Source organism: Hevea brasiliensis, chromosome 17, assembly GCF_030052815.1.
Source record: "Hevea brasiliensis isolate MT/VB/25A 57/8 chromosome 17, ASM3005281v1, whole genome shotgun sequence".
Taxonomy (NCBI): Eukaryota; Viridiplantae; Streptophyta; class Magnoliopsida; order Malpighiales; family Euphorbiaceae; genus Hevea; species Hevea brasiliensis.
In genome coordinates, this window is record NC_079509.1 from 32,341,045 (window position 1) to 32,354,517 (window position 13,473).

Here is a 13,473-nt window from a genome sequence, read left to right on the forward strand (position 1 = left end):
CTGTGAGTATCATCAGAATCTAAGTAACAAGATATGGACATACCTTTCGAAAGTGTATCCTTCTTGTCCTTCAGAGAAGCAAGATACTCTGGGCAGTTCCTTTTCCAAAGGCCCATTCTTCCGCAAGGAAACACTTTCCTTTGCCTCTATCAGCTTTAGTCTTCCCTTTCTATTTAGCTATTTTCTTGGAAGGACCAGGAATCTGAGGTTTCTTTTTCTTATTGCCCTTCTTCTTGTTGGACTTTCCAGCAGAAGAAGATGCAATCAAAGTAACCTCTTTTCCTTTATTGCCTGACATATTCTTTTGGGCAATAACCAGCTTGTTGAGTAAACCAGCTAAGGTGCATTCCTGTTTAGTCATATGGAAATTTGTCACAAAATTCCCAAAAGACTCAGGAAGGGACTGAAGGATCAAATCCGTCTGTAGTTGGAAATCCATGTTAAAATCAAGATGTTCCAACTGCTCAATCAACCGAATCATCTTATGGATATGATCCCCAACATTTTGTCCCTCAGACATCCTCATGCAGAACAGCTGCCTAGATATCTCATACCTAGCATTCCTGCTGTGCTCATCATATAACTCTTGTAGGTGAAGGAGGATCTCCCTCGCACTCTGCATGTTCTCATGCTATTTCTGTAACTCATTACTCATGGAAGCAAGCATGTAACACTTAGCTCTCATATCATTCTCCTTCCACTTGTCCAAAGTTTCATGTTCCTCTTAAGTGGCCTCTGTAGGTAAGGGTTCAGGAACATTTGAATCTAGAACATATCCTATATGTTTAAGGTTCAGGACAAGTTTCAAATTTCTTAGCCAATCAGACAGATTAGGTCCTGTCAACCTATTGCGATCAAGTATGCTTGCAAGGATATTAGATAGTGGTGGTTGTTCTGTGCTTATTATTATCAGAAAACTAATTGCAGCAAATAACCAGATTAATTAGTAAATATATCATGTAATTAACCAAAATGATTATGGTCTTTTAATTAAATTGGTCCTCCCACTAACTTAGCAAATCCTACACTTCTAAAGTACAAAATGGAAATCCTAGTTGGATGGATTTCTAGTGGGTGATTGAATTCTTATAATTCTATTGATCATCCTAAGGTACATCCATTATTGGAATTACAATAAATTATAAGTGAGCAACTCCTTGGCCATCACATCTTATGTGAGGTTCAATCCTTCACCTAGCCCCTAATACTCAAAATCTCAGGTACATTCATTATTGACTTATCTTGCATTAGTTAAGTTGATCCCATTGAGCCAGTAATTATGCAAATAATTTTAATGTCCTCAGGTACATCCAATATTGGCCACCAAATCATTTGCATATTTACAACATCTCATGCTTAACAATTATTCTTAAGAAAATCTCTTAAATTAATTGCATCTTATGCAAGTATTTAAAATTTCTTAAAATAATTGCGTCAATGGAGGGCCTATGTTATAATTACTTTAATTATAGCATTTCCAACTTAATCATTTGTTTGGAAGCTTTTATGGTCATCCTAATTACTATTATGGTCTCACTTTGCACATTATCCATTTAGCATGCATATATCACATAGTGCATACATTCCCATACATCTCATGCATTCATGGATAAGCAGTAAATATGGTATGTTAATGGACTTTCTAAGGGATTCAATTCTAAGCCACCAAGAATTGAATTAGGCATTCCTAGGTGCATTTCATTCATTCATTTTATAAGAGTTACTGAAGGAGTACATAATCAACACTTGATCTTGAATTTCTCTCACTGGTCCCACCAATGCTCTTGACCTCCTTGATCTTCTTGCAATCCAATTACACAATAATCCTTGGCATACCAAGGCGAATTTACAAGAAATTAAATAAATGAAATTACAACCCAAAAATTATTACAAACTTAATAATACATGCCCAAAATAAATTAATTAATTTACAATCCCAAAGAAACATAAAAGAAATAATTCCAATCACATTGGTCTTTTATAGTCCATGATCATTCATCATGCATATCACTATTTAACAATTAAATAAAACATACATACTTAAATTAAATTGAATATCTCATATTCAACTTAAAAATCTAGATTTGAATATGATTCAAATAAATTTAAAAATTCAGATTTGAATCTCATTCAAACAAATTTAAAAATTTAGATTTGAATCACATTCAAACAACCTTAAAAATTCAAATTTGAATCACATTCAAATAATTTTTAAAAAATTAGATTTGAATCACATTCAAACAATTTTTAAAAATTTAGATCTGAATATTATTCAAACAACTTTTAAAAAATCAGATTTAAATATAATTCAAACAACTTTAAAAATTCAGATTTGAATCACATTCAAACAACTTTTAAAATTCATATTTGAATCACATTCAAACAATTTTTAAAATTCTGATTTGAATCATAATTTAATTGTGTGATTAAAATTCTAATTAAATAATTTAATTAGACATAGGATGAGCTTTTAGATCATACAACAATTGTAGATTAAAAAGCCAAACCTTGAGCCACCCATGGAAGCCAAAATTGGCGCACCAAATATGGTGTTCTTCAAGCATGCCGCCACACTTCCATTGCAACCAGCAATGGATAAATCATCTCATGAGCAAAACACACAATTAAATCATATAATCAACAATCTAAATGGCAAATATAGTGGCTCTGATACCAATTGAAGGAGCGAAAGCGTGAAAAACATAAGTTTATACCATTGAATTCAAAAATTTTCACCTAGGGTCTCATGCATCATGCAAGATTTATTTTTATCTATTTGATTTCAATTATAAACAACATATTAAAACACTTTTAATATGATTTTGGATATGTATTTTCCATTTAAGTTTTTAAAATTAATCAGATTAATTTTAAAACCCTAGATTAAATCAAAAATAAATAAACTAACCTCTTGATGCACTGTAGTATATTTGTGCCTTTCAGATGCGTCTTCAAGATACCAGATGTTGTCCCTCTAGCTTGTCCACACCAAGAACACCTATGGCAGCCCTTGAACAGCTTCTAAAGCTTTTTCTATTATTTAGAAAATCAAGTTCCGACTTTTAAGAGATTAAAGATATAAACAGGACACTAGAAACAATTTCTAGTATTTTAATTCAAGAGATTGTTTGCTAATTTCTTGGAATAGATGAGAGAAGAAGATGATGAGAAGGGGAAGCCTCTTGGGTGGCGGCTCCAAGGTTATTTGCTGCTGGTTGTATTTTTTCTCTTCATAACAATACTTATATAGCTAGGTTAACACATTAAACCCCTGCCACATGTCACCCTCTGATTGGTTCTAGGTTTAATTGACCCAATCACATTGTGCTAAGTGTCAAACCTATATTTAATCTTAATTTTAATAATCTTATATGATTAAAAGACATTTGACAAGCTTATCTGTAATGCGATGTGTCACCATCTCATAGTGTCACATGTCACCCTGTGAAATGACCAAAATGCCTCTATGTCTTAATTTTGTGTTCGTAACCCAAAATAAATATTTCTCTTCTTCTAATCAATTTATATCAAATATAAATTAATTAATTAATCTTTATTAATTAATTTCTCATTAATTAAATTCATATTTAAACACTTTAAATATAAATTTAACTTATACTGTACGTCCAATAATGTATATTTGGTTTCAAGTCATGCTAGGGACTTTGCAATCTAATTACAAACCAAACCTATTTAATTAATCAATTAAACTCTTTAATTAATTAAATAAATCATATTTAATTAGGTGATAACTTGTGTCTGTGTGTGACTTACTAGGCTCATCACTAATTGGCAATGAGATATGATATCAACTCTTAATATCATCAGAACTCTTTCTTACTATAAATGACTTCTCTAAATTATTTTATGCACCTCATAGACCATGGTCAACACCTAGCATAGCATGTCATGGCTATGAAGGAACGGAAGCGTGAAAAACACAAGATTATACCATTGAATTCAAAAAAATTTCGCCTAGGGTCACATGCACCATGCAAGATTTATTTTTATCTATTTGATTTCAATGATAAACAACATATTAAAACTCTTTTAATATATTTTTGTATCTGTATTTGCCATTAAAGATTTTAAAAATTAATCAGATTAATTTTAGAACCCTAGATTAAATCAAGAACGATTACACTAACCTCTTGATGCACTGCAGCGTGTCTGCGCCTTTGAGATTCGTCTTCAGGACACCAAATGTTGTCCCTCTAGCTTGTCCACACCAAGAACACCTATGGCAGCCCTTGAACAGCCTCTAAAGCTTTTTCTATTAATTAGAAATTCAAGTTCTGCCTTTTAAGAGATTAGAGATGTAAACAGGACACTAGAAACAATTTCTAGTGTTCTTAATTCAAGAGATTGATGGCTAATCTCTTTGAATTGATGAGAGATGAAGAGAAATAGCTGGAAAGGCTCAAAGTGGCGTGACAAATGAGAGGAGAGGCTACTGGTTATTTTCTTCTTTTCATAACCACACTTAAATAGCTAGGTTAACACATTAAACCCTAGCCACATGTCACCTTTTGATTAGCTCTAGGTTTAAGTGACCCAATCACATTGTGCCAAGTGTCAAACCTATATTTAATCTTGATTTTAATCATCTTACATGATTAAAAAAACATTTGGCAAGCTTATGTGTAATCCCATGTGTCACCATCTCATGGTGCCACGTGTCACACTGTGAAATGACCAAAATGCCCCTGTGTCTTAATTTTGTGTTCTCAACCCAAAATAATTATTTTCTTCTTCTAAATAATTTATATCAAATATAAATTAATTAATTAATCTCTATTAATTAATTTCTCATCAATTAAATTCATATTTAAACACTTTAAATATAAATTTAATTTATACTACACATCCAATAATCTAGATTTGGTTTCAAGTCATGCTAGGGACTTTGCAATTTAATTGCAAACCAAACCTATTTAATTAATCAATTAAACTCTTTAATTAATTAATTAAATCATATTTAAATAGGTGATAACTTTTGTATGTGTGTGACTTACTAGGCTCATCACTAATTGGCAATGAGTCATGATATCAACTCTTAATATCATCAGAACTCTTTCTTACCATAAATGATTTCTCTAAATCATTTTATGAACCTCATAGACCATGGTTAACACCTAGCATAGCATGCCATGGCCACCCAATTAGTAATAAGATTTACCTTAAATGAACCTATAATCATATGTTACCATGCACGAGAATCTCTCATTACAAAATCCCAACTCAAGCTGGAGTCATGGTTTATGTCAAACTCCATTTGCTATGAATATTATGTTCTCTTTTAATTCCAGTTCTTGATTAAAAAGATTTTTCTCATCAGAAAATCTTTTCTGAATAAATCTATCTGTCCTGGCCAGGAACTTGAAACATCAAGAACAATTAAATGAACATAGGATTTTATCTCTATTTACTTAGAGGAATAGATTCCATCTTGATCAACACCTACCTCCATATATAACTAGCAGGAGCCAACACATGCCCATATACCCATACATAGTACAAGTATGAAAGCAGTATCAAACTCAAACTACCTATATACAAGATAACTGTGCTATCTCAGGTCTAAAAGATTATATGCACTGATATGATTTATGAAAAAACATTGACAAGAGTAAACTCCATGTGCTTGTCATAACTGTCACTGGTTCGGCCTACTTATCATTTATAAGTGCCTATCATGTTTGTTATATGGCATGAGACTCACCATTCCATCTTATTTATATCTCATATAAATAACTTGGGAACAAACATGAATACAATCTTTCTGGATAAGTCATGTCATTATTATGAAGTATCTGTAGGAACGGAAGCATGAAAAACACAAGATTATACCATTGAATTCAAAAATTTTCACCTAGGGTCACAAGCACCATGCAAGATTTATTTTTATCTATTTGATTTCAATGATAAACAACATATTAAAACTCTTTTAATATGTTTTTGGATCTGTATTTGCCATTTAAGATTTTAAAATTAATCAGATTAATTTTAGAACCCTAGATTAAATCAAGAACGATTACACTAACCTCTTGATGTCGCCTTTGAGATTCGTCTTGAGGACACCAGATGTTGTCCCTCTATCATGTCCAAACAAATAACACCTATGTCAGACCTTTAACAGCTACTAAATCCTTTTCTATTAATTAGAAATTCAAGTTATGACTTTTAAGAGATTAGAGATGCAAACAGGACACTAGAAACAATTTCTAGTGTTCTTAATTCAAGAGATTGATGGGTAATCTCTTTGAATTGATGAGAGATGAAGAGAAATAGCTGGAGAGGCTCAAAGTGGCGTGACATATGAGAGGAGAGGCTTCTGGTTATGTTTTCTTTTCATAACCCCACTTAAATAGCTAGGTTAACACATTAAACCCTAGCCACATGTCACCTTTTGATTAGCTCTAGGTTTAAGTGACCCAATCACATTGTGCCAAGTGTCAAACCTATATTTAATCTTGATTTTAATCATCTTACATGATTAAAAATATTTGTAAGCTTATGTGTTATGCCATGTGTCACCATCTCATGGTGCCACGTGTCACAAAATGACCAAAATGCCCTGTGTCTTAATTTTGAGTTCTTAACCCAAAATAATTATTTTCTTCTTCTAATTAATTTATATCAAATATAAATTAATTAATTAATCTCTATTAATTAATTTCTCATTAATTAAATTCATATTTAAACACTTTAAATATAAATTTAACTTATATTATACATCCAATAATCTAGATTTGGTTTCAAGTCATGCTAGGGACTTTGCAATCTAATTGCAAACCAAACCTATTTAATTAATCAATTAAACTCTTTAATTAATTAATTAAATCATATTTAATTAGGTGATAACTTGTGTATGTGTGTGACTTACTAGGCTCATCACTAATTGGCAATGAGAAATGATATCAACTCTTAATATCCTCGAACTCTTTCTTACCATAAATGATTTCTCTAAATCATTTTATGAACCTCATAGACCATGGTTAACACCTAGCATAGCATGCCATGGCCACCCAATTAGTAATAAGATTTACCTTAAATGAACCTATAATCATATGTTACCATGCACTAGAATCTCTCTGTTACAAAATCCCAACTCAAGCTGGAGTCATGGTTTATGTCAAACTCCATTTGCTATGAATATTATGTTCTCTTTTAATTCCAGTTCTTGATTAAAAGATTTTCTCATCGAAACTCTTTGAATAAATCTATCATCTGGCAGGAACTTGAAACATCAAGAACAGTTAAATGAACATAGGATTTTATCTCTATTTACTTAGAGGAACAGATTCCATCTTGATCAACACTTACCTCCATATATAACTAGTAGGAGCCAACAGATGCCCATATACCCATACACAGTACAAGTATGAAAGCAGTATCAAACTCAAACTACCTATATACAAGATAACTGTGCTATCTCAGGTCTAAAGATTATATGCACTGATATGATTTATGACAAAACATTGACAAGAGTAAACTCCATGTGCTTGTCATAAGTGTCACTGGTTCGCCCTACTTATCATGTATAAGTGCCTATCATGTTTGTTATATGGCATGAGACTCACCATTCCATCTTATTTATATCTCATATAAATAACTTGGGAACAAACATGAATACAATCTTTCTGGATAAGTCATGTCCTTATTATGAAGTATCCTTGATTGTGAACCTATTTATGATACTTTGTGCTAGAAATATTGTCACTCATATTCTTAACAACTTAAGAATAATATTTCTAACAAAATATCAATGGACCTTTTCTATTACACATAAATATATTATGTAAACGGAAAAGTGGAAATGCCTTTTATTAATAAAATATATACAAGATACATACTAAATGATATGCTCTAGGGCATACTACTAACAGTATCCTCGATTGTGAACCTATTTATGATACTTTGTGCTAGAAATATTGTCACTCATATTCTTAACAACTTAAGAATAATATTTCTAACAAAATATCAATGGACCTTTTCTATTACACATAAATATATTATGTAAACGGAAAAGTGGAAATGCCTTTTATTAATAAAATTATGTACAAGATACATACTAAATGATATGCTCTAGGGCATACTACTAACAATCTCCCACTAGCACTAGAGCCATTCATTACAATATCTTAGACCTATCTTCTCAAGATGTCGGTCTAACTGAGTCTGTTATATAGGCTTAGTGAATGGATCAGCTGGATTTTCAGCTGATGCTATTTTCTGCATGGCTAAATCGCCTTGCCCAACTATATCTCTGATAATGTGGTAGTGCCTTTCTATGTGTTTGGATTTTGGGTGAGACCTTAGTTCCTTAGCCTGTATGACTACTCCATTGTTGTCACAGTGTAATGGAACTGCTGACTCAATGGAAGCAACTCTTGTAAGTTACATCACGAACTTCTTTATCCAAACAGCTTCCTTTGCAGCAACTGATGCAGCAATATACTCAGCCTCTGTAGTGGAATCTGTAGTCGTGCTCTGTTTGGAACTCTTCCAACTAACTGCACCTCCATTACAAATGAACACATATCCAGAGGTAGACTTTCTATCATCGATATCTGATTGGAAGTCAGAATCAGTATAACCATCTAATTGCAAGTCTCCACCTCCATAAATCAAGAATAAATCCTTAGTTCTTCTCAAGTACTTAAGGATATTCTTGACTGCTATCCAGTGTTCTAAACCTGGATTGGATTGATACCTGCTAGTCAAACTAATAGCATATGTGATATCCGGCCTAGTACACAACATTGCATACATTAAACTTCCAATAGCCGAAGCACATGGAATCCTGGCCATCTTTTCTCTTTCTTCAGGTGTCTTTGGAGACATCTCTTTAGAAAGATGGATACCATGTCTCACTGGTAACAATCCTCTCTTGGAATCAAGCATGTTAAACCTCTTTAACACCTTTTCCAAGTATAGACTTTGCGATAAACCTATTATTTGTTTCGCTCTATCTCTATAGATGCGAATCCCAAGAATATAGGTTACCTCCCCTAAGTCTTTCATGGAGAATATATTTGACAACCATACCTTTATAGTCGTCAACATACCTGTGTCATTACCCATCAACAGTATGTCATCCACATATAAGACAAGGAAAGTGATAGCACTGTCACTAACCTTCTTATATACACATGGCTCATCCTCATTTTTGATAAAACCAAAGGATTTAATGGCTTCATCAAAACGGATGTTCCAACTCCTCGAAGCTTGTTTCAACCCATAAATGGATCGCTTTAGCTTGCATACCTTGGAACCATCTTGGGATTCAAATCCCCTAGGTTGTTCCATGAAAATGTTTTCTTCAATGTATCCATTGAGAAAAGCTGTTTTGACATCCATCTGCCAAATCTCATAATCATAGTATGCAACTATTGCTAATAAAATCCTAATTGATTTAAGCATGGCAACAGGCGAGAAAGTCTCCTCATAGTCTATTCCTTGCCTTTGGCGAAACCTTTTCGCTACTAGCCTTGCCTTATAGGTCTCTACCTTTCCATCAGAACCAATTTTCTTCTTGAAAACCCATTTGTTCCTCATAGGTATAATACCTTCAGGTGGGTCAACAAGATCCCAAACTTGATTCTTATACATGGAATCAATCTCGGATTTCATAGCATCAATCCATTTTGAAGAGTCTATATCTGATATAGCTTTTTCATAGGTAAGTGGATCATCTCCATGATCTACTTCTTCATGAGTAGACAACTCTTGTTCTTCTTCATGAAGAAAACCATATCTCACTGGTGGGTGAGATACCCTGGTTGTTCTACGAGGAACAACTGTAGATGTTTCATCAATGGGTATTGGTTGACTTGATGGATTTATATCCATCTGATCTGTTGGTTGGTCAGAATTCTCCAATTCTAACTCTATTTGCCTTCCTTTGCCTCCTTCTTGAACAAACTGTTGTTCAAGAAATGTGGCATCTCTACTTATCACAACCTTTTGTGAAGTAGGCAAATAAAAATAATATCCAAAACTATCTTTTGGATATCCAACAAATCGACCTTTTTCTGATCTGGTCTCCAATTTATCAGTGTTCAGCTTTTTGATATAAGCTGGACAACCCCAAATCTTAACATGCTTTAGACTTGGTTTTCTTCCATGCCATATCTCATAAGGTGTGGAAGAGACTGATTTTAATGGAATCCTATTCAGAATATACAAAGCTGATTCTAATGCAAATCCCCAAAAGAAGATTGGCATATCAGTATAGCTCATCATACTACGTACCATATCCAATAGGGTATGATTTCTCCTTTCAGATACACCATTCAACTGTGGCGTTCCTGGAGGAGTCAGCTGAGAAACAATGCCATGCTCTCTCAAGTATTCATCAAATTCAGTACTCAAATATTCACCTCCACGATCTGATCGAAGAGCTTTAATACTCTTTCCTATTTGATTTTCTACTTCAGATTTAAATTCTTTGAACTTTCAAAAGATTCATGTTTGTATTTCATCAAATACAAATACCCAAACCTTGATTTATCATCAGTAAAGGTAATAAAATAATGAAAACCCCCTCAAGCCATTTCTTTAAATGGACCACATACATCACTATGTATTAGCTCCAAAATATTTTCAGCTCTTAGCCCCTGTCCAACAAAGGGTGATCTAGTCATTTTGCCCTGAAGGCAAGATTCACAAGTTGGAGTAGGCTCAGAGCCCAATGAGGATAGAATCCCCATTTTCTCCAATTTTACAATCCTATCTTCTGAAACATGACATAACCTTAAGTGCCAAATATATTTTAAACTTGAGTTGGTTTTCACCATGGCATCGCATTCATTTAGATTGCTATACTCTGGCCAGTGGAAACACTTTCTTACTGGCAATGGAAACACTTTCCTGTTGGCAGTGGAAACACTTTCCTTTGCCTTTGTCAGCTTTGGTCTTCCTTTTCTGTTTACCTATTTTCTTGGAAGGACAAGGAATCTGAGGTTTCTTTTTCTTATTGCCCTTCTTCTTGTTGGATTTTCCAGCAGAAGAAGATGCAACCAAAGCTACCTCTTTTCCTTTATTGCCTGGCATATTCTTTTGGGCAATAACCAGCATGTTGAGTAAACCAGCTAAGGTGCATTCCTGTTTAGTCATATGGAAATTTGTCACAAAATTCCCAAAAGACTCAGGAAGGGACTGAAGGATCAAATCCGTTTGTAGTTGGAAATCCATGTTGAAGTCAAGATGTTCCAACTGCTCAATCAGCCGAATCATCTTGTGGACATGATCCCCAACATTCTGTCCCTCAGACATCCTCATACGGAATAGCTGTCTAGATATCTCATACCTAGCATTCCTGCTGTGCTCACCATACAACTCTTGTAGGTGAAGGAGGATCTCACTCGCACTCTGCATGTTCTCATGTTGCTTCTGTAACTCATTACTCATGGAAGCAAGCATGTAACACTTAGCTCTCATATCATGCTCCTCCCACTTGTCCAAAGTTTCATGTTCCTCTTGTGTGGCCTCTGGAGGTAAGGGACCAGGAACATTTGAATCTAGAACATATCCTATATGTTCAAGGTTCAGGACAAGTTTCAAATTTCTTAGCCAATCAGACAGATTAGGTCCTGTCAACCTATTGTGATCAAGTATGCTTGCAAGGATATTAGATGGTGGTGGTTGTTTTGTGCTCATTTTTATCAAAAAATTAACTGCAGAAAATAACCAGATTAATTAGTAAATGTATCATGTAATTAACCAAAATGATTATGGTCTTTTAATCAAATTGGTCCTCCCACTAACTTAGCGAATCCTACACTTCCAAAGTAGAAAACAGAAATCCTAGTTGGATGGATTTCTAATGGGTGATTGAATTCTTATAATTCTATTGATCATCCTCAGGTACATCCATTATTGGAATTACAATAAACTATAAGTGAGCAACCCTTTGCCCATCACATCTCATGTGAGGTTCAATCCTTTACCTAGCCCCTAATGCTCAAAATCTCAGGTACATCCATTATTGACTTATCTTGCATTAGTTAAGTTGATCCCATTTAGCCAGTAATTATGCAAATAATTTTAATGTCCTCAGGTACATCCAATATTGGCCACTAAACCATTTACATATTTACAACATCTCATGCTTAACAATTATTCTTAAGAAAATCTCTTAAATAAATTGCATCTTATGCAACTATTTAAAATTTCTTAAAATAATTGCCCCAATGGAGGGCTTATGTTATAATTACTTTAATTATAGCATTTCCAACTTAATCATTTGTTTGGAAGATTTTATAGCCATCCTTATTACTATTAAGGTCTCACTTTGCACATTATCCATTTAGCATGCATATATCATATAATTGCATACATTCCCATACATCTCATGCATTCATGGATAAGCAGTAAATATGGTATGATCATGGACTTTCTAAGGGATTCAATTATGAGCCACCAAGAATTGAATCAGGGCATTCCTAGGTGCATTTCATTCATTCATTTTACAAGAGTTGCTGAAGGAGTACATAATCAACACTTGATATTGAATTCCTCCCACTGGTCCCACCAATGCTCTTGACCTCCTTGAACTTCTTGCAATCCAATATTACATAGTAATCCTTGGCATACCAAGGCGAATTTACAAGAACTTAAATAAATGAAATTACAACCCAAAAATATTACAAACTTAATAATACATGCCCAAAATAAATTAAAATAAATTAATTAATTTACAATCCCAAAGAAACATAAAAGAAATAAATCCAATCACATTGGTATTTTATAGTCCATGATCATCCATCATGCATATCACTATTTAACAATTAAATAAAATATACATACTTAAATTAAATTGAATATCTCATATTCAACTTAAAAATCCAGATTTGAATATGATTGAAATAAATTTAAAAATTCAGATTTGAATCTCATTCAAACAAATTTAAAAATTCAGATTTGAATCACATTCAAACAACTTCAAAAATTCAGATTTGAATCACATTCAAACATTTTTTAAAAAATCAGATTTGAATCACATTCAAATATTTTTTAAAAATCAGATCTGAATTTTATTGAATCAATTTTAAAAATCAGATTTAAATATGATTCAAACAACTTTAAAAATTCAGATTTGAATCACATTCAAACAACTTTTAAAATTCAGATTTGAATCACATTCAAACAATTTTTAAAATTCTGATTTGAATCATAATTTAATTGTGTGATTAAAACTACTAATTAAACACTTTAATTAGTCAAAGAATAGGCCTTAGATCATACAACAATTGCAGAATTAAAAGCCAAACCTTGAACCACCCATGGAACCATTGTTGCCGCCACCAATGGTGGCTTCACCATGTGTGCCGCCACACCTCTTGATCCAACCAGCAATGAATCAATCATCTCATGATCAAATCACACAATTAAATCATATAATCAACAATCTAAATGGCAAATATAGTGGCTCTGATACCAATTGAAGGAACGGAAGCGTGAAAAACA